Genomic DNA, 27,383 nt, shown 5'->3' on the forward strand with positions numbered 1-27,383 from the left:
ATGTTCCCCGTGCTTATATTCTGAGCAGTGAGTGGCTCGACCATTTTCCCTTCTGGTTTCATCTCCCGTTTGTCTTCAGTAGGTCTGACTTCTGTCCCTTTTAACAGGGACCAACCCCTTATTTTTAGCCATTTTATTTTTAAAAATCTTGGGACAAGGGACACTTAAACTCGCTTTATAAGGAGTTTGCCTTGTGGCGCAGTGGAAATGAACCTGACTGGTATCCATGAGGATGCAGGTTCAATCCCTGACCTCACGCAGTGGGTCGACGATCTGGCATTGCTGTGAGCTGTGGTGCAGGTCGCAGACACAACTTGGCTATGGCGTTGCTGTGGCTGTGGAGTAGGCCAGCAGCGGCAGCTCCAATTCAACCCCTAGCCTGGGAACTTGCCCTAAAAAGCAAAAAAACTAACCAAAAAACCTCTATATTTTTCCTCTTTATAAAGCAATCCTTATTTACTGCAGAAAAAAAAGGTGAAACTGAGGTAATTCCTTTTTTGAAGCAAAAAAGAATCACGCCTCATATGCTCACTGTTAACCATTTGGTGCGCTGCCTCCTAATCTCCTTGTGTATCCGTGTGTCTGTTATGTAAATAAGATGAGGTGTGTTTTGTGACCTGAGCTTTTCTCCCAGGAATCATGGTGAGCAGGGAGCCACGCTTCCTCTTGTTTTTTGACGTGATGCTTCTAAACCCAAGCAGAGTGGCATCTTTTTTTGTAGCGCATCCCCTGACTGGACCAGACCATGGCCTGGCACATTCGTCTCTTGGCTGAGCCATGACCATGGATTTGTTCCACTTCTCCCTACATGTCCATGAGAGCGTCTGTCTGTGACTGATGCTCTTCCAAGATGCCTTCCTCCATGGCATCCAGGTGCTCAGAGAGCTCCTTTCCCTTCAGGAGGGGTTGTTAGTGGCTCTTGTTCAGAGGTCGTCTGTCCGCTGGCCCTCCTCATCCCCCTAAATGAGAAGAGTAGAGTGTCTGGTCCCCGGTGAGGAGAGAGGCCCCAATGAGGAAGGGGAGCAGAATGGTACCCAGGACGGTGTCCTGGAGGAAGTGATGGGACTCCAGGTGCCAGAGCCTTCTGTCTAAGAGAGTTCTGGGAGAGATCACGGAGCAAACTGCAGGAAAGAGGACGTGGGGCACAGACAGACCTCCTGCCTTCGGAGGGCTATTCAGCTGGCAGTGGAAGCACCACGCCCTCCATGACCCCAAGGAGGTGGAGCACATGAGCTGTAGCACAGACGGCAAGGGCAGAGGAGAACAGAGGAGTCACAGAACCTTTATTTTACAGGCAGGAAACTGAATCCCAGAGTGGAGACATTCTTGCAGCCATAACAGCAGGGCTGGGACCAGGGCTAGAACTCCTGACTCCTGGGGCAGAGTTCATGCTGCAGCCCAGCCTTCGTGCAGTGCTAAGAACTGACCTGGCTGGTGGGGAGGCATTGGGTCGGGTGGATGCAGGTGAGGGTGGCTCCTCCCTGAAGAGCATCAGGAGAAGGGGCAGTTCACATCCTCTTTCCTATGAGAAGGGCCAGGGTTTCTGTTCCCCTGAAAGAAGCCGGTCAACCAGGAAGTGTGCCCAATTTAAGCTGAGACTGAGATGAAGAAGCCCAAGCCACTAAGGAGTGGTCCCTGCCTTCAGAGGGTCTAATCAAGGGCTCCTGTGCGTGCTGGAGACTTTGCATGGTGGGGAAGCACGATAGAAAAGAATGGGCTGCATCTGGAGGAAAACTTCTGAAAGAAACTGGTCCTACTGGTCCTGCTGGCGCATAGGGTTTATACACAGGTAGTAGCAGGGAGATTGTCATATCTGACTGTGAAGTCAAATTACCTAAACTCAGATTCCAGCTTCTCAGTTATGGCCATCCATTCATCTGTCCGTCCATCTGTCCATCCGTCCGTCTGTCCATCCATCCATCCATCCATCCACCCATCTGTCCAGTCACTTATTCAACTAATATTTATCAAGGGCAGGAAACTGGGGTGGCTTTGGGAATTCAAGAGTAGACGCCCCTTGCTGTCACAGAGCTTACATCCTAGGACGGTCCAGAGTGACCTTGGGCAGCTCCACCTCCTGTCCCTGAGCCCTAAAGCTGGAACGCTGCTGCCCATCTCATGGGGCTGGCATGAGTGAGTGAGAAGGTGGGCATGGCGACCTTCACTGTGCCCAGCACAGGTACCTGTTGCCCGAAGATGGTCACCAGTACTGCTCTTATTGTGATGATGATGATGAAGGCGACTAGAGAACAAGGGCTAGTGGGCAGATGGTCCCCCACTATCTGGAAGCCGAAGACGGCTGATGGGGAACCGGAGGAAATAAGGCTGGGCGCACAATGCAGGAGGGAGCCTGGAGGGAGAGAACTAAAAGCCACAGAGCAGAGTTCAAGCCTGATGCCCTTGGCCGTGGGGGTGGCAGTGGTGTTCTCTTCTGGACAGCAGCTGTGGGCTCCTCAGAGCCGTAATCATCAGGTCAGAATAAGTAATATTTATCCAACACCAGCAACCTGCCAGATACTCTGCTAAACATTCTGCAGGGATCATTTCATTTATTCCTTATACTTCCCCCCCACCCTGGGAGGCAGAGATGAGGAAACTGAGGCTTAAATCCAGGGGTAGAGCCAGGATCCAGACCCAGGGCTCAGAACCACGGCCCTCAAGGTGGCCCAGCTGGAGTGGGATGGACGCGGCTGGCGGCTGGGCCTCTGCAGAGCTCTCTTCTTTTCATGGGGACAGGGGTCCTCCTAGGAAGAGGCGGCCGCCACACCCAACAGAAGGGGGAGCTAGGGGCCCCTCGTGGCCGTTTTCTGCATTCGAAGCAGTGGTCTGGCCAGAGCTGTGCAGTCCTGTGGGTGCTGTGGCTGGGAGAGATGTTCCAGGGCTGTGTGCAGGGGGGAGGGCGACGTGTTTATATGGAGGGAACTAATGACTGGCTTGGCTCCTGGGGAAAGATGAGGAGAAGAGCCCAGTGTGCTGTTTGGGGACTTGAACTGAGATTCCCCCGGGGGCCTGGAAAAGAGTGTACATGCCAATTGATTTGGCAAGTTACCAACCCAGGGCAGTTTTCCTCTCCCTTCCTGTCTGTCAGCCATGGATCCGCACCGCACAGCGACAGTACCCACATCTACAGCAACAGCTGGAGTTCCTGATGTGGCTCTGCAGTAACGAATCCGACCAGTAACCATAAGGACATGGGTTCGAACCCTGGCCTCACTCAGTGGGTTAAGGATCCAGTGTTGCCATGAGCTGCGGTGTAGGCCAGCTGCAGTAGCTCTTATTCGACCCCTAGCCTGGGAACTTACATATGCCACACAGGCAGCCCTAAAAAGCAATCACCAATCAATCAGTAAAGCAACGACTAATTCCCAGGGAGCTCTCCTTCTTTTTTGGACTCTCAATATTTTTTTTTTCTCCAGGGGGTCCTCCTCTTTTGCATCGATTAAAGCTGGTGCTAAAGAGAGGTGACTTCCTAGCACAGTCTGATCGCAGTCCAGAGGTGCTCTGGCTGGTGAGGGCACTTCAGGGACCAGGGTTGCCCTGGGAGGATCAGGAGAGGGGCATGATGGTGGCCCTGGGAGAGGGTCTCCCATCCCTTCTCCAAACCTTGCTCTGCCACCTGACCCCTACTGGACCCACTCAAGCTTCAGGTTCAGCTCCATCGGCGGGCCTGGCCATGGCTGGCAGGTCACCATGAGAATCATTGAGCCCCAAATGAATTTTGAACACCAAGAAAACTGATTTCTGCATCTTTGGCCAGAGAGTAGGAAGTGACCCTTGGCTTAGAAAAGGCTTGTGCTACCAAAGTAAACCACGGCTGGGCTGGCTCCGAAAGGCCAGTTCCCAGCCGTGGTTTATGAATCTTTATGATTCATCTGTTTAATCCAGGTTCCCTGACATGGGAATTTAGTGGTCATTCAGGTTCCACTAATATTTATTGTATGAAGTGGCTACTTTCTGCCAAGTCCGGGGCTGGGGCTTTCACATAGTTAGGTCATTTAGTCATTTAAAGACCCAAGGCCTTAAGGTTTATGTTTGCATGATCTATGAGAATGTGTTTTATGGAGCAGATGAGTGCCAGTGTCGAGTGCAAAGTTGCAGTAGGGGGAGATTTTAAACTGCCTAAGAGGCCTGCCAGGCCTTCAGAAGTGCGCTCCGGTGTGGGTACAGAGCAGATCCAGGAGTCACGGCCATGTGACAGAGGGGCCCGCATCCTTAGTCCACTGCACCAGGTCAGAGATCGAACCTGTGTCCTGCTGCTGCAGAGACAGCGCCGGTCCTGTTGTGCCACAGCAGGAGCTCTGCATTGGGATTTTGAGACATTACCTATTTACAAATTAAATTCATAAGAAGCTTTCTTGAAATCCAAATACAATATTTTGTAGAACCTCCAAACTACAGGGAAGTTACCTTGACATTACCTGTTCTAGGATAGTAACGTTGGCTCTTTCTGATCATAATTGCTAAGTGCCCCATGCTGTCTTTTAACTTTCTCACTGCTAGACTCCTGCCGGAGATTTTCAAGATACTGGCTCCCTGCTGCTTTCCCTATTCCCTTACTCCTGCAAGCACGCTTATAAGCATGGGCGCATGTGCGCACACAAATACATGCACACTTCCCCGCCCCCCACTCGCCCCCCAACCACGCAAGCGTATGAAAGCTGACTCCCTTAAGCCAGGTTGCTGACATCAGGGGCCCACACTAGGCACAAACCTAACCTGAAAGAAAGCATTTAGCTTGAGGAAGCATATATTCAGAAGAATTCATTCTTCAACACGAGGTCTTTCAAATCTAGAGTGCTGAGAAGGGCACTGAGTGCAGGACGGTAGCAGGCTTTGTTATCACCCCCGGTCCCCTCCCACATGGGATGAGCTCAGCCTCCCCAAAACCACATGGTCAGCACCACATACCATGTAACAGACCACAATTACAGAGCTCGGCTTTGACTTGTGTTCTGGTGTCTTCAAGTCGATCTATTTTCACAAATCCTTGCATTGGGGCCAGTAGGTGTGGTCATGGGTTCAGCTTTTGCTCCGCTGATGGCCCCTTGGGTTCCCCACAATCCTGAAAGGCAGTGGAGAACTTGATGCTGGGGGATTCCAGGCACGGCTCCGAGAGTGAATTGACCTAGAGGGTGAGAAGGAACTTGGGGGGAGGAGTTGGGGAAGCCTTTAGGGGCTGTGCCTCCCAGCCCCCAGCCAGGAGGAGACCTGCAGCAGCACCATGCACGGTGTTGGGTGTGGCAGTGGCAGGTCACACAGCAGGCACCACTGGGAGTTTCTGAGGTTGGACAGGTGATGAGCAGGGTTTTCCCAGACTCGCTGGTTTTGGCCTTCTGATGTGTGGCTGCAGGAGCTCCAGAAAAAGTGAAAATGGGGGCTGAGAACACACAGCCCAAGTGGTGAATTTCCTTGAACAGAGAGAGATTTCTAGGACATGGGCTTTAGCAAAATAGGGTCAGAGTCAAGAGCATGGTTGACCATGTCTCTGTGCTTTCGAGGCTTGTTGGTATCACTTACACTCTGTTATTTTTCCCCTCAGGGGTTATTTGGGGAAAAGTATATACATCCAGAGGTTGAACTTCCAAACAAATGCAAGCTGTAGACAGGCACATCCCCAGGGCAGCCTTTGAGAAATATGTCTCTTTTTGCGCGCGCACACACACACACACACACACACACACACTTCTTCCTTTGCAGAAGTTTTACTTAGCTCCCTCTCTCCCCATTCTAGAGGAGATCCTTTGAAGAGGGAGACCAGTGTGATGATAATTTTGTCTCTTTGTAGAGTTAGAAAATAAATCAAAAGATGTTAGCAGAATTGAAGAAGTTGCTGAGGGGCAGGCCTGGGGGTCACACGCGGTTGGAGTCTCCCAGCCTTGCCTGCTCACTGCCCAGTGCCCTGGGGTCTCAGCAGATGCTTGCAGATGAGGATGGTGACTTTGAGGAGTCCTCACGTTCCTTGAATTTCTCCAGTGAAGTGTGGAAAGGGGTCCTTGGCCCGGGAAAGAAAGGTGGAAAGTTGTTTTCTCTCATCTCTTCACTGTTTTTTGCAATCATCCACCTCCCCTGGAAGCAAACCCAGACTTTCCAAGAGCCCCTTTCTGAGAGCATGTATGGTTCTGAGTCAGCAGGTGCCATGCAGGACATCTCCCCAGAGGTGGAGAGCTTGGGGTGTGGGAAATCTCATGGAAGCTGGAACCTGGGTCCGAGACCCACGTCTGCCTCCAGTGTTCTGTGCAACCCACACATCTCCTTAGTTCTGTACCTTGGTTTCCCAGGGGTAACGTGGGACCAGTCAGACCTGCGTTGCTTGGTTGCCAAGACGATTGTTTTAAACCCATTTTATTAGAATAGTTCGAACACAAAAATAGAGGAGATGGTAGAAAGAACCTTCATCCTTTCTAACCCAGTTTCAATAATTACCAACTCATGGCCAGTCTTGTGTCATCTCTACCTACCCAGGACTCCTTCCCCATCATTACCTTCAACACCAGAATATGAGGACTTAATGGGATGAAACAATGGTGTCCAAGTGCCTTTTGGAGTTCCTGAGAGGTGGTAGATGCTTAGAAATGTCTGTGGAATCTGAACTTGTAATAACATGAACATTATAATGATTTCCTCCTGCTGTCTGTGGGTGGCCACAGGGCACAGTGTTTCTTGCTGTCTCACAGATGAGAAGACCTAGTTTTTAGGTCCAGGGACTTGTCTCAGGTCACACGGCCACCAAGGAACCTGAGGATCTCCCTGGAACCCATGTTTCCCAAACCCCCCAGGAGTATGTGTCTCTGTGCTCTACTGCCTCTATTGATGTTCCCTTTTGGATATCTTCTGAGTGAGGAACAGGGACTTGTAAAGTTTTCTGTGGGCTCACAATTTCAGAAGAACCTGTTTATAGGATTGTAGTAACCACACATCCACAGACACAAGAATCCACAAATCCAATTCAGTTTGGCAAATGGGCATGCACATTACAGTGCACCTTGACCTCCAGAAAGCAGGGAATGAGTAAGACACCATCGCTGGTCTCAGGGAGTGCCCAGTCTTGTGCCCCAAGACACAGAGATAATCAAAAAGAGATAATCAAAGCAGTAAGTGTGTATAAGCAACACAAACAAAGAGCTGAGTGTTCCTAAAGGAAGGTTGCCTAACTCTTAGCTGCTGCCTCCAGTAATGATCATCACTACTTCTAAAAACTGCAGCCCTGGCCTGATGGCAATTTGTGCTTCCAGTTACACGGTTCTAAAAACTGACTACTGGGAGTAAACAGGGGAAAAAGGTGAAGGGAGGAAAAAGAAAGAATAAAAAAGAAAATAAGTGGATATATGAAGTAGGCAGTTCAGTTGCTTCAAGACAATTTACCTAACTCTGCTTTATACATTGTCTGTCTTTCTCAATTTTTAATGCAGTATAATCCAAATTTTTAATGTGCAAGAAATATGTTCATTGTAAAAAATTACAAAAAATATTTTGAAATTAAGGTAAAAGCAAAAAGAATAGAATAGACATTATCTCTGCTCTCACCATTAGATTAAATGTCTAGTAACATGTTGGTCAGTAGTATCATCATCTTATTTTCATTTTTTAAAGTTTTATTGAAGCATAGTTGATTTACGATGTTGTGACCATTTCTGTTATACAGCACAGTGATTCAGTTATATATACACACACATCCATTCTCTTTTGGTCATCTTGTTCTCAAAACACTGTCTTTTTATAAAGATGGAATTGTACTTCCTTTGCTACTTTTTAGCCTGATTTTCTCACACTAAATATTATGAATATTTTTCTATCTCAGTTAATATGTACCTTAAAATATTTTTTAATAAATACATAAAAGCTGACTTATAAATTTGAGGATGTCTGTATAATCTCCTTAGGAACAAAGAGTCTTCATTAGGTGCATCTAACAGACCACTGTGTTAAGAAAGGCTCCACCTGTGGAAGTACCATTTACTAATCTATTAATATTATTCACCATGAAAGCTGAGGGCAACTGTGGAGAGGCAGCCAATTACAGAGTTAGGAGGCTGTATATTCGTAAGACCCCTCTCACTTCTGACACCAGTTGCAAGTTCGAGGGTCCACAAGACTACCCTTATGGTAACTCACTAGAAGTATTTGCAGAGCTCATTGAAAACTATTATGCTCACAGTTGTGGTGTATTACAGGGAGAGGATACAGATAGATATTAGTCAAGGAAAAATCTCATGGGCTGGAGTTCAAGAAAGTACCCCATACAAAATGCCACTATCTGCCCCCCCACCCCACCCCAAGACAGTGTCACTTTCTCAGCAGCAGCATGTCATGATACTCACAAAGTATTGCCAACCAGGGAAACTCTGCTGAGCTCTGGTGTCTGAAGGTTTTCTTTTCTAATTGGGGTATAGGGAGTTCCCATTATGGCTCAGCAGAAACAAATCTGACTAACATCCATGAGGATGCAGGTTTTGATACCTGGCCTTGGTCAGTGGGTTAAGGATCTAGTGTTGCTGTGACTGTGGTGTAGGTTGCAGTTACAGCTCTGATTCGACCCCTAGCCTCAGAACCTCCATATGCCATGGGTACAGCTCTAAAAAGACAAACAAAATAAAATAATAAAATTAAATATGGGCATAGTTGACTTACAGAGTTGTGTTAGTTTCAGGTGTATGGCAAAATGATTCAGTTATACATATACTTATGTCCATTCTTCCTCAGGTTCTTTTTTTTTTCCCACGTAGATAATTACAGAATATTAAGTGGAGTTTCCTGTGATATACAGTGGGTCCTTGTTAGCTTTATTTTATTTATTTATTTATTTTCTTTTTAAGTCCATACCTGCTTAAAGTTCCCAGGCTAGGGGTTGAATAGGAGCTACAGCTGGAGCTATGCCACAGTCACAGCAACGCAGGATCTGAGCCGAATCTGTGACCTACACCACAGCTCACAGCAACGCCAGATCCTTAACCCACTGAGTGAGACCAGGAATCAAACCCTCAACCTCCTGGTTCCTAGTCAGCTTCGTTTCTGCTGTGCCATGACGGGAACTCCTGTACCACACCTTCTTTATCCGAACATTTAAGTTGTTTCCATGTCTTGGCTATTGTAAATTGTGCTACAGTGAGCATGATGTATCACCTCATATGGGTCAGGATGGCCATCATCAAAAAAGTCTACAAAAAGTTGGAGTTCCCATTGTGGCTCAGTGGAGACGGATCCAACTAGGAACCATGAGGTTGCTGGTTCAATCCCTGGCCTCACTCAGTGAGTTAAGGATCCAGCATTGCTGTGAGCTGTGGTGTAGGTCTCAGACACAGCTGGGATTTGGCATTGCTGTGGCTGTGGCATAGGCCAGCAGCTACAGCTCTGATTCAACTCCTACTCTGGGAATCTCCATATGCTGTGGGTGTGGCCCTAAAAAGCAAAAAAAAGAAAAAAGAAAAGAAAAAAGTCTACAAACAGTGAATGCTGGCGAGGGTTTTGAGAAAAGGGAACCCTCCTACATTGCTGGTGGGAATATAAATTGGTTCATTCACAATGGAGAGCAGTATGGAGGTCTGGAGGGGTTTTTTTTGGGGGGGGAGGGGCTTAATTACATACCATCTGCATGGCTGACCTTTAATCTGCAGCCCATCTGAGGGTAGAACTGATATTGTGCAGCCTAGAGACCCCATCATAAATCTCAGTGTTGGCCTGTCTGGTGACCAAATCCCCCAGGCAGACAAAGACATTCCCATCAGATACGCCACTCTCAGAGCCTGGAGATCACCTCCCAGGAGCCGAGTGCGAAGGCCAGATCTCTCTTTGGCTGATGCTTAATCATGCAACCACCAGAGAGTCTTTCTTTGCAAACATATAAGTGGCCAGCTTTGGGGGAAACTGGAAACTTTGGGGGTAAAAAAGGAGATGGATATAGTAATAAGCTTGGTTCTGAAAATCATTTTGCTTCTCAAGGTAAAATTTAATAGTGAGAGAAGTTCCCATTGTGGCACAGCAGAAATGAATCTGTCTAGGAACCATGAGCTTGTGGGTTCAATCCCTGGCCTCGCTCAGTGGGTTAAGGATCTGGCGTTGCCGTGAGCTGTGGTATAGGTCGCAGATGCAGCTCAGATATGGTGTTGCTGTGGCTGTGGCATAGGCCGGCTGCTACAACTCTGATTAGACCCCTAGCCTGGGAACCTCCATATTCCGCGAGTGTGGCCCTAAAAAGACAAAAAACAAAAACAAAAGACCAGAAAAAAAAAAAAAAGAAAAGAAATTTAGTAGGGAAGATTCTGAACCATTTCCCCCTTCTGGCTCATGAATGGTCCCACCGCAAGTCAGGTACAGAGCTGGGGCCAGAGCCTCACTTCAAAAGTGTGACCTTAAATCCAACCAGTGGTGACAGCGAGCCCTAGGCTCTAGGGCAGCCCTGGGGTAACTGGCTGTTGTTTTCCTCCACAGACTCAGGAAGGAACAAGAAAACAGGACAGTAGGGATGTCCCCAGACAGAAGAATTTGAGGCTCTCATTCCTTCACTTTTGTCTCACCTCCCTCTCTCTCATCAGTACTTAACTGACTGCCTGGTGAGTAAGGATAGAAGGGAGAAGAAGAGAGAGGATGGGGAATGTTCTCCTGGTTTCTATTGGGCATCTGTTGTCCTAGTAGCTTTCTTCTATTTCGCCTACTCTTTTGCTGGGGGCAGTAGGGAGGGTAGATTTCCCTTCTCCTTTTCAGCCATAAGCTTCACTCTTCCTTTTTCTGTATCAGAAACAAGCAACACATAATGCAACATCCTTCAGTTCTGATATGGCTTGTGTAGGGTCCCAGAGAGTCCTGGCTGCTCCCAGCCCAGGGCCTGGATATGGACGGATGGTGGTGAGACCGAGGAAAGGGCAAGCCCTTCTGTTAAGCTGTGCATTTTGTTCTCTAGATAAAGGGCTATCCCATGCATGTTCTGGAGGCCAACTCCAGCCCCTCCTGGGGGCTCACATTTGGGATGACTCGAGCTCATTAGAAAAAAAAAAAATCCCCTAGCTGGTGACAGGGAGGTGGCTGGCCCCCGTGGTACAGCGCACTGGGCCTGGTTGGAGCAGCTGAGGCTGCAGATTCCCTACCAGCTTTCCCGGCACTGCAGTGAGTCAAGCCCTGGAGCACAAGGAGATGATGTGTGTTGACTCCTTGGGTGGGGTGGGGCAGGGATGTGGGGCAGCCGCAGGGTGGAGGGGGTTCCCCGAGGCAGACACACTACTGACTGTGTCACCCTTGGCCTCTGGCTCCTGGCTCCAAGTCAAGGAGGCAGGGCCCCATCTCCCTTTCTAGGACAGCAAGTAGAGTCCCTTCTGAGAACGGGATGCTTGTGCCTGGGTTGGTCCTGCCTGCTCTTCTTAGAGAGAGAACTATGAGAGGGATGGAAAGAGAAACTTGAGACATAAGTACAGATAGATCTCGCAAAGCTGAAGCTGGGAATGGAGAGAATGAGTGTAAAGCCAGGCCGTTGTCTGGGCAGCCCCATGGTGGAATCTGCTGTGGGGGGTTGAGGCGAGAATGCCAAGGAAGATGGGTTCTCGGGCTGGGCCTGTAGCAGTTTAAGGCTTGGAGCTGGGAGGTGGGATGAGGAGGTTCCAGGGTACACCAACACTGACTTGCAGACCCAACCCATCACTTCTGCGAGGTCGCCTGGCCCCTTTGCCCTCCGTGTTTCTTGGAGCTATGCAGACATGTGGGGAGAGAACATAGGTAAAGGGTCTGTGAGATGCAACAGGATGGATGGTCAGTTGGCTTAGGGTCAAGTCATTGCAGGCAGAAGGAAAAAAATACCTTGCTGGGGACAGGAGTCTACAGTTGTGATCCGAGCTCAGGTCAGGGAGTCAAGCACCTTTTCTCAAATTGCCCTGGAACTGGGTAGTCTGCTACCCAAGAAGTCCCATGACCAACTGAGTCTGTGAATGCCAGATTAAAGGGAGAAACCACAGGATTTGTTGGAAGCTCTGGTACTCGTTGGCAATTACAGTCCCCAAAAGAGAGAGAGAGAGATGGTCTGTGAGGAGCATCTGTGAGTACCTTGAAAGCCCAATTTTCTGAAGAATTCAGTATGCAGAATGCAGAAAAACTAAGAAGAACATTAGGTCGGAATTGTTCAGATCTGGATTAAAATCCAAGCTCAGCCGCTTCCTAGTGCACTGGGAGTATTGGTAGCACTAATGTTCTCTGTCTCATAAAGTTGTTGGGAGAAGAATGAGATCAGATATGTAAAGAATCCTGAAAAGTGCTTGTAACTTTGTAAGCATACAGTAAAGGATGGATGGATGGATGGATGGATGGATGGATGGATGGATGGATGGATGAATGGATGAGTGAAGGGATGGGTTAATGGATAAGGAGATGGATGGATGAGGGGATGGATGGAACAACCCATCTTGGACCACTACCTTAGCTAGGTAGCGTCTGTTCTGCGGCACACCCAGACCACCAGGCATGACTCTGTGTGTGTGTGCATGCACGTGTACACAGGCAATCATGCATGCATTTCCTGAGTCTTTTCTGAAGACATAGAAGTTGGGAGCTTCTCCAGGCTTCCACAGCATCCTGAGCACAGCCACATCCCAGCAACAACTCCATTGCACTGTGCCATTTACCCATCAGTCTCTGTCATGGCCTTGAAAGTCCTGGAGCACAAAGCTGCAGCACTGCCCCTGGAACACAGTAGATGCTTATGAAATCATTGTAATAGGACTTTACAGGGTCCCTTCTTAGTTATCTGGGTAGGTAGGGCCACCATGCCAGTGGTGTCTGAGAGGCCTGACCCCACCTGCTTATTAATATACCGTAACCCATCTTGGGGTCAAAAACAGATTCTTTGAACTCAGCACTGACCAGGAGTTGGAGGAATGGGGCTGGTGACAAGGTCTGTGTTTGGGGAGGGGAGAGGAGGAGTTCTGGGAGGCGCAGCAGGGGGGTGGGCTCTGCTGTCAGCCTCGGGCCCCAGTCCTTCTCTTCCCCACCACGTGGCATGGTGGATTGTCACATGCAGCAACAGCTATGGGTCTGAGATGGATTCATGGAGGCCTGATCGGGTCCTGTAGGGTGACAGTGACCAAGGAGGAAGCCAGCCAGAGGCTGCGGGCACATCCAACCACAAAGCGACCATCCTCCTCCACTTCCTCCCCTTTCTGGGTTTTTCTTCCTCTCTTCCGCCCCGCCTCCCTCTCGGTGCCCGGTCCTGGTGAACTGGAGCTGAGCTTGCCGAGGACAGGCTTGTCACTGCCCTGTGGCTCTGGCCAGGCTGCCCTTGTCCCAGCAGGACAGAGCAGACTCCTGGCTGTGGAGAGCCCCGAACCCCAAGAAAAGGCATGTGTGTCTGGGGCGGGATGGCCCCTCAGCTGTAGCATGTGTGGAAGGAGCAACTCCTTTTACGGGTTATTTCACGTCCTGTCACTCAGAATAGGTACTGACTGGTGTGTGTTATCCTGGTCTTGGGTGTGTCTCCAGGAAGCACCGGGGCCGGCTTTTCACTCTTCCCTTTAACCCGGGGACCCAGGTTTGAGGAGATCTAGGAGGTGCTTTTCTGATGTTCCTTGCTGGGGTCCCCTTCCATTTGTTCTGGCCCTTCTTTTTAATGAAGAGGAAGAACAGTGAACCCACTATTCTCCATTAGATCACAAAATCTGAAACCAAACCAACAAACAAACATTGCATGCTGGCAGAGTTCAATGTCACCAAACACCCTGATGAGAGTTAATTATAGTGTCTTCTTGCCAGTTTACTGCTGTTGCAAGTCGCTGAAAATTTGTGTTTCTCATGTTGTCCTACTGAAAAAAGAAGGCTATTTTAGATGCATAGTGTCTAACCACCTAACGGTGGTGTAACTGACAGTTCTGACCGTGGCCAAGGCCAGAAATGACTGATGTTGTAACAGAACAATGCACAAAGCATCCTTACTCTTCTGACCTGCACTCAGGGACGTTGGTGATTTCTTCATTTGCACGTGAAATCTTTCAAAGGGCACAATCTTTCAATAGAAGTTACCAACACATTTCCAAATGTCATTTTTTTTTTTTTTTACACGTCTGCTTTTGAATGGAGAGCAGTGACCATCTCTTAACAGGCACCTGTCAAGGCACTCTGCCATAGTGGGGAATCTTAAAGCCCAATAAATTCATGAAATGCAAGGTGGCTGCACGAATTAAGTAAGATAGTGAGATGCTGTCCAGGCTTCTGTGACATGTCAAACAATTAGTTTGACAATCAAAGCGCATCTTGGCTGCTGGCCCCAAGCATGGCTGGTGACCAGAGGTGCACCCACCCTCAGTTCCTGCCTTCTTATTCCATGTGCTCCTGGGACAGCACGGTGGACCTGAACGTTATTCCTGGACTCAGTTTGATCAGTGCTGCTCTAGCCCTAGAGTCAGCTTGTGGATGGGAGGTGGGGGCATGGATGGGAGCCAGCTGGCAAGTTGGCTGGACCAGGGATGCCTCTGACATGACGAATTCTGTGTGGACGCCATGCATGAGGGAATTGTCTCCGAGCTTGTTTCCACCCTGTGAGCGCCTCTGAGAGAATCTGTTCACACAGGGACAAGCCACAGGAATACAGGCCCCGGAGCAAACCCAGCAAGAGAGGGGGAGTTTGGAAGAACAGTGTTTCCCTAATTGGGCTGAACTGCATGTGGCGTTGGCTGTGAAACATTTTCAAAAACAGATTCTTTCATCGCCCCCACCCCCCAAGATTCTGATGTAGTAGGTCTGGGGCTGTCCAGGCATCAGTGTATTTTTTTAATAAGGAAATTATTTTTTGGCTGCTATTTACTTATTTCCTTTGTGTATGTCTTCTTAGGCCCGCACCCGCGGCATGTGGAGGTTCCCGGGCTAGGGGTCACATTGGAGCTGTAGGCACCAGCCTACACCAGAGCCACAGCAATGCGGATCTGAGATGCATCTGCGACCTATACCATGGCTCATGACAACACCGGATCCTTAATCCACTGAGCGAGGCCAGGGATTGAACCTGCATCCTCATGGATGCTAGTCAGATTCATTTCCAATGAGCCATGATGGGAACTCCCAACAGTGTATTTTGGGAAGTCCCCTAAGTGATTCTGATGATTAGCCATCGTGGGAGCTGGTGACATTGCCCCGGGACATCCCATCCTGACCTCTCCCTTGCACAGCGGCAACCTGTCTCCTCCGTGGTCTGAGCCTCCACTGGGAGCCGGGGTACCAGCTCTCTTCTTTCCATCCTCCAGAGCTCAGGGCCTGCTTCCCCAGTTCCTCCAGCCCCACCAGCACAGTAAGGTGTGGATACCCCCTCAGAGCGTCATCGTGGTGCAGAGGGAAGAGATCCAGATGGAAATGCAGGGCCACCGGTTTCATGCCATACTTGTTTAATAGGAAGAAAAAACAAATTTCAAGTACTGACCCTGCAGAAAGCAAGAATAAAGGGGGATTTCAGGAACCACCTGAGGTTTGTAAACACATGTTCTGCAGATCAGGTTTCCATTCTGTGGGCTAGAATATCAGGAAAAGGCCCCCAAGTGAAGCTGGAGGCTTGTAGGTTAGACTAAGAAATAACATGTGACCCCGAAAGGCAAGATACCCTGAAAGGAGCTAAGTGTGACTGCAGGATCTCTGTCATGAGGTATTTATTTATTTAGTCTTTTGTCTTTTTGTCAGAGCCGCACTGTGGCATATGGAGGTTCCCAGGCTAGGGGTCCAGTCGGAGCTACACCTGGGCCTACACCAAAGCCACAGCCGCATCTGTAAGCTACACCACAGCTCATAGCAACAACGGATCCTTAACCCACTGAGCGAGGCCAGGGACCGAACCCACATCCTAATGGTGCCTAGTTGGGTTCATTTCCGCTGCACCATGACGGGAACTCCATGAGGTCTTTATTCAGAGCGCAGGATGGTGATGGCCTCTTGGCCCAGAACATAGCTGGGCATTGGTCAAGCTAAACCTCTCCCCTGTATTGTTGTCCATGCAAAAAGCTGTCCTTATTGGCGCATGTGTGTGGAACACACACTTGACTATGTTTCTTAAAGTATTGAAAGGTTACCCTGAACTTTCAGCATTTTCCCCTTTGGTTTTGGCCCTTGTGCATCATAGCCAGAGGCAGGGGCACAACATCTTGTGGGCTCCTCCGGTGGGCTCCTAGATCTGGTCCTCCAGAGACTAAATCTCAGTCTCATGGGAATCAGGCACTCCCAACATGAGCTAGCCTGTCATTTCCAAACCCATGTTCACCCCCTGAGCCACAGATGCAGATGAGTGCTATAAGCCGGTCTGATCTCGGCCCTGGAGATCCAGGGGTGAGCTCGGTACAGACGCTGCCGGCCCTCACGGAGCTTACATTTTCCTACAGGAGATGCAGAGGAGATGTTCAGATAGTGATAGTTGTGATAGAGAATCATAAGGGCCATGTGTGGACTGGGATTTGGGAAGGACCACAGGGGAGGGCCAGTGTTAGAACTGAGAACAGAAGGGGGAGCGGAGCATCCCGCTGGGTAAAGCTGTAGACGTGGAGGAATCTTATTGAGGTCTTGAGCTTGGCATGTTCAAGGAACAGGAAGAGGAAGGAAGCCAGTGGGGCTGAAATGGAGTAAGAAGGGATTGGGTAGGAGATGAAGCTCATGAGGGGCCAGAGCCCAGACCAGGTCCAGCCATGGAGACCCTGGTGTTGGGTTTAGACGTATTTTAATCCCAGAGTCCATTGCCATTTGGCATTGTTCTTTTTTTTTTTTTTTTCCTTTCACTTTTTAAAGTTTTATTGAAGTATAGCTGATTTACAAAGTGCTAATTTCTGCTCTACCACAGAGTAATTCAGTTATTTATACACACACACACACACACACACACACACACACACACACACACATCCATTCTTTGTCAGATTCTTTTCCCATATGGAATGACTGGCCAACGAGGACCTGCTGTGTAGCCCAGGGAACTCTCCCCAGTGTTTTGTGATAACCTGTATTAACTTAGGTCTTGATGGGGTGTTCTAGATAAAGTTCTAGATGAAGGATGCACACAGCGCTGGTGAAGGGGGCTGATGGCTGCAGCCCAGCCTCCTCCTTTTCCAGGCGAGGTGGTCTGGAGAGGGACAATGAATTGGCTGCCCCAGGCTCTCGTACGTTGCTGGGAGTAGCCCGCCTGAGCCCCCTTTTTCCACTACCACAACTTGGAAGGGGCTCCCCTTCAGATAGTGAGTGGAGAGGAGCTGTCTGCAGTCTGAATCTAGGCAGGGGGCACAGGTAGAATTGGATAAAAGGGAGGAAGAGATGCTCAGCCCAGTACTGGAACCCAAGAAGGTCAAGGCTACCTGCCGGGAAGAAGAAGTGAAACAGCCAGACCTCCGGGTACAAGAGGGAGCCGAGTAAGCAGGCTGGACCTCAGGCGGGGAGGAGGGAGCCAGAGTCTGTTTTTCTGAGTCTGCTAAAATAACCAGGCAGTGGGAGGAATAAAGAATGTTTTCCATCTGAGCCACAAATCACACTGTATTCTGCCCTGGGCTTCATCCATGCCCGTAGCCATAGGTGCTGTGCCACATGACTGCCTGGTGCCCTTTTGCCAGGGTTCCTCACCCAGATTGAGGCCCGCCCCCTGGTCTGTCTCTGTCCCTAGATAGCTCTGGGGGTCAGTCCCTGGGGCTGAAGGGTAGGACCCGGAGGGTCAGCCCAAGAGGCTCTGTGTGTTTGGGCTGTGGGGATCAACACCATCCTGGGGACTGACAGACATTATGGTGACAGGAGCTATAGAGGGACCCAAGGTCAGTGAAGGGAGGGATGTATGGTCACATGACATCTTGTGGTCAGGCCATGAAGACTTCCTGGAGGAGGAGCTATTTTAGGAGAGAGAACTAGAGAGAGGGAAGACAGTGAAGTTAGCGGGATCTCTGTTTCTACCATAGGTCTCGTTAGTGAAGGGTCTTGAAGATGTAGTTCATCCAGCTAAGGGAGAACTGAGCAGCCGTGTCAGGGCAGAGCGGCATCGGTGGCCTCAATTGTTAATCTGAAACTGCACCAAGTGTGAGGCACACCCAAGATAATTGGTGCTCTCAGTGGGCAGCTCTTGAAAGTGGATAAAGCTCATTAACCTGAGATCTGCCACCACACAAGACCAGGCTGTTGCTCCTCACCTTGGAGTCCCTGAGTCTTCCCGGATTCTTGTCTCTGACAGTGTCCCAAGGACCTTCCAATGGAAAAGTATCTCACATGCCTTCTCATTGTACCTGTCTTCCTAGTGTCTCACCCTCCAGGTCTTCCATGTATTTATGTCTTCTTCATCCAGCACAGAACCTCAGGAGTGGCACTTGGTCAACTCTGAGAACTCATATTCTTGATGATGACACAGAAACAAACTGCCGTCCCTTATTCAGGCACAGTTGAACCCGAGTCAAGACTTTTCTTCCATCCTCTCCCTAGATGCCCTTTTAAGTCAGTCTCCTAGTTCTGCTCTTCCGTAGGACCACCAGCTCTCATCTGCCATGCAATCTAACCAGCACTGGTTTACCCAAGTAATTATGATCTCCCTCAAAAACCCCATCCAGGCACTGCCAACCCTTCCCATCCCTAGTTCTCCATGGTTTTTTCCTGACCAGAGCCGAATTTGCTTCCGTTACTTCCAGGTAGATAGAAGACCTCCATCTGCTGTAATGGTTGGACCCCTTGTATTAGGAAATCAAGGCAGATGAAGTGTCCCTGAAGACAGGGATGAGGAACTGTCAGTTGGATTCCCACCTACCATTGGCCTCAGGAATTTGAATGGTGTCTGAGCTGTGCTCTGCTTGGCCTCCTGGTGCAGAGAGGGATCCAGGTGAGGCTGGTTAATTGTCACCAAGATTGTTTTTAGAATTTAGGTACATGAACTGAATGGAGACACATTGATTGTCCATTTGTTGAGCTTACACTGTGGGCCGGGCACTGAAACCCCAGGAATATGGAGATGAAGAAAATGTGGCTCCTGCTCTCCTGGGGCTGACAGTCCATGAGGAGGACTGGAAATGTGTAGGGCCTGGACTATGGCATTGGTGAGGTGGTAGACAGGAGAGGAGCATCGGCTAGGATGTTTAAGGAGATGGACTCCGTAGGGCCTAAGGCTGGTTCAGGTGCATGTGTGGGAGAAAATAGCCCAAGTGGATGCCTCAATTTCCAGCTTTGTCTACTTGAAGGTTCAGTTCACCAAGTTAGGGAAGATAAAAAGAAGGAGGCAGCTTCAGGGGTAAGATGATTCCTTCCTTGGGGACATTTTCAGCTTGGGACATTCTATAGAAGATGTTCACTAAGCAATTGGACAAATGAGTTTGGAGCTCAGCTGAGAACTCTGAGCTGGTGATCAAGACTTAGGAGCCTCAACATGTGAATGGTCGGGAAGGCCGTGACTGTAGCCAGGAAGAGGGGAAGGCATTGGGAACATGGGTACTGAACTCGGCTCAACCCTTTGTTCCTGAAACTTCTTTAGAAAGCGAACTGCAGCAGCTCTCTCTCACTCCCCACCTCCCACCTACTTTGTCATTCTCTGCAATCTTGGTTTTGCTCCCATATTCCTTTCAGACATTCTCAAAGGTCACAGATGAACTTCAGGGCAAATTCTAATGGATGCTTTGCTGTCGTAAGTCCCTTGATCTCTCTGTTAAGAAAATGTATGTCCACCTCTTGAACCTCCCCTCCCTGGGCTTTCGTTTCCTTCCTGTGCTGTGGCTACACTTTGGTCCACATATTTTTAATGTCACTTGGGAGGCTGTTGAATGCAAGCCTGGACTCAGACAAGTCAGATTCCAGAGCTACAGCTTATTAGCTTGTGACCAAGCTCCTCAACCCTCTGGAACTCACTTCCCCCAGCTAGAGGAGAGGGATGATGCTTATAACTTCAAGGGCTATTGCAAGAATTAAATGGGCGATGTCTCAGCCACTTTGCTGATTGTCAGTCACATGCTAAGCAATTTGAAGATGGTAGCTCTTATGGTTCCATGAGCTAATAGCTGAATGGCAATACCCAGCAGAAGCGAGATGGTTTAAGGGTGCAGTTACCAAAATGTGATCCCCTGATCTGCAGATTCACCAGAATTACCTGAAAACTTGTTACAAATGTAAGTTCCCGGAGTTCCCATTGTGGCTCAGCAGAAACAAATCTGACTAGTATCCATGAGGAGCCAGGTTCGATCCCTGGCTCAGTGGGTTAAGGATCCAGCATTGCCATCAGCTGTGGTGTAGGTCGCAGACGCGGCTCAGATCTGGCATTGCTGTGGCTGTGGTGTAGACTGGCAGCTGCAGCTCATGTTCGATTCCTAGCCTGGGAACCTCCGTATGCCGAGGGTACAGCCCTAAAAAAAAAAAAAAGAAAAGAAAAGAAATGCAAATTCTCAGGCCCACTTCAGACCTACTGAATCAGAATCTCTGAGGGCGGGGCCCAGAAATTTGTTCTAACAAGCCTTAGATTTTGAGGGTGAGAAAGAGTGAAGAGCTGGAGGGACGTATGAGAGCCAAAGGAGGGGCTGGCCATCAACAGGAGGGGACACATCTGTCCCAAAGAGACAGGAGGTCAGGGAGTTAACCTTCTTCGCCACGTAAACTCTACCGCTGTTGACACTCTTACCCCCTTGCTCCTCTGACCCACTGGAGAGCACTGTATGTTGTGACAGCTCAGTGCCTTTGCACGTGGCACTTTCTCTGGAATGCTTTCATCTCTCTTTTTCATCCTGGAAAACTCTCATCATTCTTTAGTCACAAGTAAAACATCTCTCTGTCTTTGAAGTCTTCCCTTCTTCCTCTGGGCAGGTAGTTGCTCCTTCCTCTGTGTTCCCGTGACATGTGTCATATCATCTCATAATTTTTTGTGTGTTTCTGTATTTGTCTTGGAGTTCCCATTGTAGTTCAGCAGTAACGAACCCAGCTAGTATCTGTGGCTACCATCCCTGGCCTCGCTCAGTGGGTTAAAGATCCGATGTTGCCGTGAGCTGTGGTGTAGGTCACAGAAGTGGCTTAGATCCAGCATTGCTGTGGCTGTGGCGTAGGATGATAGCTATAGCTCTGATTCAACCCCTAGCCTGGGAACTTCTGTATGCCACGGGTGTAGCCCTAGGAAGACAAAAAATAAATAATAATTTGAGTTTGTCTTTCTCACTTTCTTTCAGTAGTTAAGGCCTACCCTAAGAACAAAGAATGTGAACTGTTTTTCTGCATATCCCCAGTTCCTAGTACCAGATCCATGCTGGGTACGCCTTTGATGTTGAATGGATGCTTCCTGCATAGAAACAGGAGTAGTAACAGCTCACAGTTACACAGAGATTGTAATTTTCCCACTATCATCACATATACTGTGTGTACTCAGCTGAGTGCTCAGAGCGCAGGTTTACCAGTTGTCCAGTTAAAGATGAAGCTGTGCGGGCCCAGAGAAATTAGATAATATGTTCAAGCTTGCTCAGCTAATAAAGAGGTAGAGACAGGGATGAAGCCTTGGTCTTGAATTTCCAAATCCTTCCTTTTTTTTTTTCTCCTCTCCTGTACTCTGCCCTCCAAATATTTGTAGGAACAGAGGCTCAATGTCTGAACACTCTGATGGAAACCAGAGCCTGTCTATTCATGACCCTCCGATTATTAGCCAGAGGGGTGAGGCAAGTGATGATGATGGGCTACTGGTGATGGTGCTGGTGCCTGGCTACCTACCCCTTGTAAGCTTTCCCCAAGAAAGAGGACCACAACCTGCTTCCTTTGAAGCCCAAATCCAGTTCCACCCGAGGCATGAGGCTTAGGGATTGGTGGGCATTTATCATCTTTGTTCTTCTTTACTGTGTTTAGAAAAGCTAACATCTGTTCAGCACTGGTATGACTGAGCATCTCTTTTCTATAGCCCTGCCTTGAGTAAATCTAAACTGTTATAAAAATATGGATTAAAAACCTGGCAGATGCAGTTCCCGTCGTGGCTCAGTGGTTGGCGAACCCGGCTAGCATCCATGAGGACGCAGGTTCACTCCCTGGCCTTGATCAGTGGGTTAAGGATCCGGCATTGCTGTGAGCTGTGGAGTAGGTCACAGACACAGCTCGGATCCTTCATAGTCGTGGCTGTGGTGTAGGCTGGTGGCTACAGTTCCAAATGGACCCCTAGCCTGGGAACCTCCATATGCCACGGGTGTGGCCCTAAAAGACAAAAAAAAAAAAAGAAAGAAAAACCTGGCAGAATTTGCAGGGACTATAACTCAAGGAGGTGGACTATAACTCCCTACCCTTTACTGGGGGTCGTGTGAGGTGATTTCCTTCTAAAAAGTAAAGTATGGGAAGGAGGGGAAAGAGGGGAAAGAGTAACTTTACAGCCAAGAAATCTGACAGACTAACTTCCACCAAGCGATTGAGGTTGATGTCATGTGTGACACGCGTGACAGCCTGTGCCTTTAGTATGACTGGGTGGAAATGGTATTTACCTTCATGCTCTTCCTCCCCCAGACCCATCCATTGAGTCTAATTAGAAAAATGTCAGGCAAGCCTATATTGAGGACCATTCTACAAAGTCCTTGCCACCTGCTCCTTAAAACTAACAAGGTCATTAACAGAGAGAAAAGTCTGAGAAGCTGTCACAGTCCAGAGGCGCCTAAGGAGACAGGATGGCTAAATATAATGTGGGATCTTGGATGGGATTCTGGAGCAGAAAATGGGTATTACGTGGAAACTAAGAAACTCCAAAGATCATGGACTTGGGGAACAGACTTGTGGTTGGCAAGGGGGATGGGGAGGGAGTGGATGGATTGGGAGTTTGGGGTTGATAGATGCAAACTGTTGACTTCGGAATGGATAAGCAGTGAGATCCTGCTGTATAGCACTGGGTACTGTGTCTAGTCACTCATGATGGAGCGTGAGAATGTGAGAAAAAATGATGTATACATATATGTGTGACTGGGTCGCCTTGCTGTATAGTAGAAAATTGACAGAGCACAGTAAACCAGATATAATGGAAAAAATAAAAATCACTATAAAAAAAGAAAATCCAAAGAAAGTGTGAACTTTAATTAATAATAATGTACAGAATTGGTTCATTGTTTGCAAAAAAGGTATCCATACTAACATAATAGGGAAACTGGGTACAGAGTGTGTGCGTGTGTACACGCACACACTCTGTACCATTTTTGAAGCTTTTCTGCAAATCTAAAACTATTCTAAAATAAAAAGTTTTATTTAAAGAAAAGAAAGTGAAAGGAATTCTCAGATGTTACTAGTGAAAATGCAAAAATAGCATGGCCATTTTGGAAAACAGTCTGGCGGTTGTTTATAAACCAAATGTATACTCCGTCTATGACTCAGCAATTCCATTGGTTGGCATTTGCCTAAAACCCATGCTCACACCAAAACCAGTAAGCAAGTACTTCTAAAGGCTTTATTCAGAATCACCAATGACCGGAAGCCATCCAAACATCTCCCAGCACGTTTAATGGTTTAATGAAATCTGGCACATCCATACGGTGAAATACGACCCAGCGATAAGAAGGGATGGATTTCTGAGAAAGCAGCCAGGTGCATCCCAAATACATTGTGCTAAGTGATGGAGGGCAGATCAAAAGACTTTATTTGTACTGTGCGAATTTACTTACACAGCATTTTGGAGAAGGCAGCACTAAAGGGACAGAGAACAGATCTTACCAAGACCTGGAGATTGGGGGAGGTGACACAAAGAGACGAAGGGGCAATATTGAGGAGTGACGCAATTGTTCTGTATCTGATTGTGGGCGCAGTTACATGACGGTACATGTATGTTATCAAAACTCACAGAGCTGCACCCGAATGAAGGTGACTTGCCGTATGTAAATCATACCTCAAGTTTAAAAAAATATACTTACTCAGGGATAATTGGCTGTTTTCCAGGGTTGCTCTCCAAGGGATCTGCTTAAATGGTATTCTCATCCACTGCATTTTCAGTGATTGCCTTTTAGACTGTTCAGTTTGCCAAAAGGGGGCACTTTGGGGATTTTCTGTGAATGTCACCATGAGACTCCCTGTGTGGACACTTGGAAGTGGGAGCTGTAAGGGACGAAGACAGGAGCACAGATGACAGCTAGCCTCATGTCTTAACAATGGTGAATTCGCTGAGCAATTCCTAACCACCTGCTTCTGATATAATCTTGAACCTGATTGATTAGACCCTACTTTGGTGTGACTCTGTGGAACTTGCAAAGCTCTCTCCCAGACATTCAGCCACAGGATTTGCATACAACCTCTGCCACTTTGGTGGGACAAGTGTTGTCAGCTCCGTGTTAAAGGAGAGGGAGGTGCTGAGTTCTCACTTAGCTGCGTGCAGGTACCCTGGCTTGGTGCCTCCAGGGGTGGGCGAAAAGGGAGCCACCCCAAGAGCGTGGTAACTCGGTGTTAAGAGTGTCACCATGTTGTAGCTCAGGAATAGAATGACTTTACAGATGAGGAAACATAGGTTCTGGGAATTTCCCAAGGTCACTTGACCTGGTAAGTGTTAGAGCCAAGAGTTAAATTCAGAGGGGCTGGTTCCAAGTTCTCCTTCTCCTCTATGAGCCCATAACTTGGTTAGGTGACTTTCACACCGAGTGTAGTTCAGTTGAGGGCATGCGTCTTCAATGTGCCAGGGAGAGGAGATTCTAATTAGCTTCCTTGATTCAGAGCCAGTTATTCATGTAAAGGCCACCCGACTCGCATCTTTACCAGGAACTTGGGGAGCTCGGAAGGCACCCTATAATCTTTGGGGTAATAGTCTCTCTTGGCACTTGGGTTTGGAAAGTGTCTGAATGTTTGAGAACCGTGTGTGTGCTGGAAGCTGTCACTTCCAGAGAAAAGAGCTCATCGGTGTAAACAGGAGGGTGGGGAGAGTGGTTTTAACACAAACACTAGAACATCTATATCCAAAGGAGTATTGTTCTTTAGGATAGTTGCTTTGAGGAGTTTCCACTGTGGCTCAGCAGTAACAAACCCAACTAGTATCTATGAGGATGCAGGTCAAAGATGTGGTGTAGGCTGGCAGCGGTAGCTCTACTTTAACCCCTAGCCTGGGAACTTACATATGCAGTAAGAAGCAAAAAAAAAAAAAAAAAAAAGATAGTTGCATTGTTTGTTTGTTTTTGTCTTTTTAGGGCCACACCCGTGGCATATGGAGGGTCCCAGGCTAGGGGCTGAATCGGAGCTGTAGCTGCCAGCCTATACCACAGCCACAGCAACACAGGATCCAAGCTGTGTCTGTGACTTACATCACAGCTCATGGCAGTGCTGGATCCTTAACCCACTGAGCAAGACCAGGGATCGAACCTGCGTCCTCACGGATACTAGTCAGACTCATTTCCCCTGAGCCATAACAGGAACTCCAAGATAGTTGCTTTGAGATAACATCAAATTCAGTTGCTTTTTATGTCTTGTTTTTAAGCAAAATAGTAACAGTGCTTTCCTTACCTGGGTTAGCTCTGAAATCCTTCTCTTTGTTTCCTTATGGGATCTGAGCTCCTCCTGGGGCAGGGCCAAGCCTTCTCCTCCCCGTGTCCTCAGTGTCCAGCACAGAGCCCCGCCCATCCCAAGACACTCAGACCACGTTTGTTGGGTGGAACAACTGAAACTCACTCTCCAGGGCGGGAGACCACCCTATCCCGCTGTATGAGAAACCAAGCGTCCCTTGTTTATATCATCTGTAAATCAAAGCCCTCATTACTGAATGACTTCAGCCTTAACTCTCATTTCCACCCCATTTAAGCCAGCTCAACCCTGTGCTCAGCTCCAGACAAGCCATGAGAAAGACACACCATCGCTTTCCTCACATCCCCCCCCCCCACTCCCCGTTCACTCCGAGGATAACCCACCCTCCTCAAACTGGCGAGTGATTCCTGGACCTTTTTGGCGTGTGGATGTCACGTCCATCTCATTAGACTGGAGGCCCCTTGGGGCAGTGATCGTGTGTCCCCGGCCCTCTGTCCCCCTAGCAAGCCTGGCCCCAAGCTCAGCACGTGGTGGGTGCACAGAGGTCTGTAGAAAGAAGTCTTTCAGGCCGGGAAGGCCCTTCACCTACAGGCCTACAGTACAAGCTTTCAAAGACTAGATGGCACTGTTGCTAGAGCCAGATCCAGAGAGCTCGGCGATCCAGTCCTGGCGAGGAGGGAAGAGAGAAGCAGAAACTGCCTTTGCTGAGCTTGACTCAGACACACTGCCGGGGGCTCCTGCCTGGTCGGCATGGGGGGGCTTTGCTGTTTTCATGGCATCTTCCCAAACAGGGCTTCAGATGGCCTGCCCCATCATGGCCAGGACCCTGGATCAGTTCCAGTTCCAATAATGATCAATTCCAATTCCAATTCAGATTTCTCTGCAGCCCAGAGAAGTTCGATGCCTGGACTAAAATTGGGTGCCAGTTAAGCAGCAGAACTTGTTACCACTCATATCTTGTTGGCCTCACCCTCCCAAACGAGGGTCCTCAGGGGGAGGACGTGGTCAGGGACAAGGTCAGGGACGTGGTGGGCCCAGGAGAGCAGCCTGTGACCTGGACCCAGTCTGGTTCTCCACCAGGCTGATAGCAGGGCATCAGCTTCAACTGCCCCTCGAAACGTCTGCACTTGCCACCAGGAGAGGACAGATGTTTTGGAGGAAACAGATGACAACACAGACAGGTTCTTTGAAGAACAAAAATTATGAGCAATTTGTACACTTAGGATATAAGGTAACCAGTTGATCTTTGGATGAATGATGATCTATTTTAGGATTCTGCCCTGTGGTGGTTTGTATCTGTCATCTGTCTGTTGCTTTCCTCTGTTCATATGTTTCTCATTAAAATAAAACAAAACAGAAGTTCCCAAGTGGCTCGGTGGGTTAAGGATCTGGCAGTTGTCACTGCTGTGACTCTGGTTACTGCTGTGGTACAGGTTTGAGCCCTGGCCCTGGGAACTTCTGCATGCTGTGGGTGCAGCCAAAAATAAAATAAAATAAAATAAAACAAAACAAATAAAACCATCCTGTGCATTAGCCAGAATGGGGGTCAAGACTGTGCCTGTTTTACAGATTACAAAATAGAGGGTTAGGAGTTCCTATCATGCCTCAGCAGAAACGAATCCAACTAGGAACCATGAGGTTTTGGGTTCTATCCCTGGCCTTGCTCAGTGGGTTAAGGATCTGGCCTTGCCATGAGCTGTGGTGTAGGTCGCAGATGTGGCTCAGATCTGGTATTGCTGTGGCTGTGGTGTAGGTCAGCAGCTACAGCTCCGATTAGACCCCTGACCTGGGAACCTCCATATGCTGCGGATGTGCCCCTAGAAAGACAAGACAAAAAAAAAAAAAAAAAAGAGGCTGAGAAACCTTAAGAGACTCGCTGAAAATCTCACGGCTAAGTGGTTGAACTAAAACTGCAGCCCAACGTGAGGCTGAAATCAAATACTGTCCTCTTGTCACCATGGATTTTCCAGGCTTTCTAGAAGTCACTAGATTAGTTGTTAGTGTGGAGG

At 48.5% G+C, this 27,383-nt stretch overlaps 1 protein-coding gene across 6 annotated transcripts in view; it reads left to right on the top strand.

Annotated features, from left to right (window-relative positions):
• ANO2 (anoctamin 2) overlaps positions 1 to 27,383 on the top strand; it is a 344,114-nt gene that overhangs the window by 245,796 nt on the left and 70,935 nt on the right. The gene's annotated exons all lie outside the window — the stretch shown is intronic.

This window comes from Sus scrofa, chromosome 5 (assembly GCF_054392235.1).
Source record: "Sus scrofa isolate SSC_HxYL_T2T_F1_AM1 chromosome 5, Sscrofa_HxYL_maternal_Yorkshire_Landrace_v2.0, whole genome shotgun sequence".
NCBI classification, from domain to species: Eukaryota; Metazoa; Chordata; class Mammalia; order Artiodactyla; family Suidae; genus Sus; species Sus scrofa.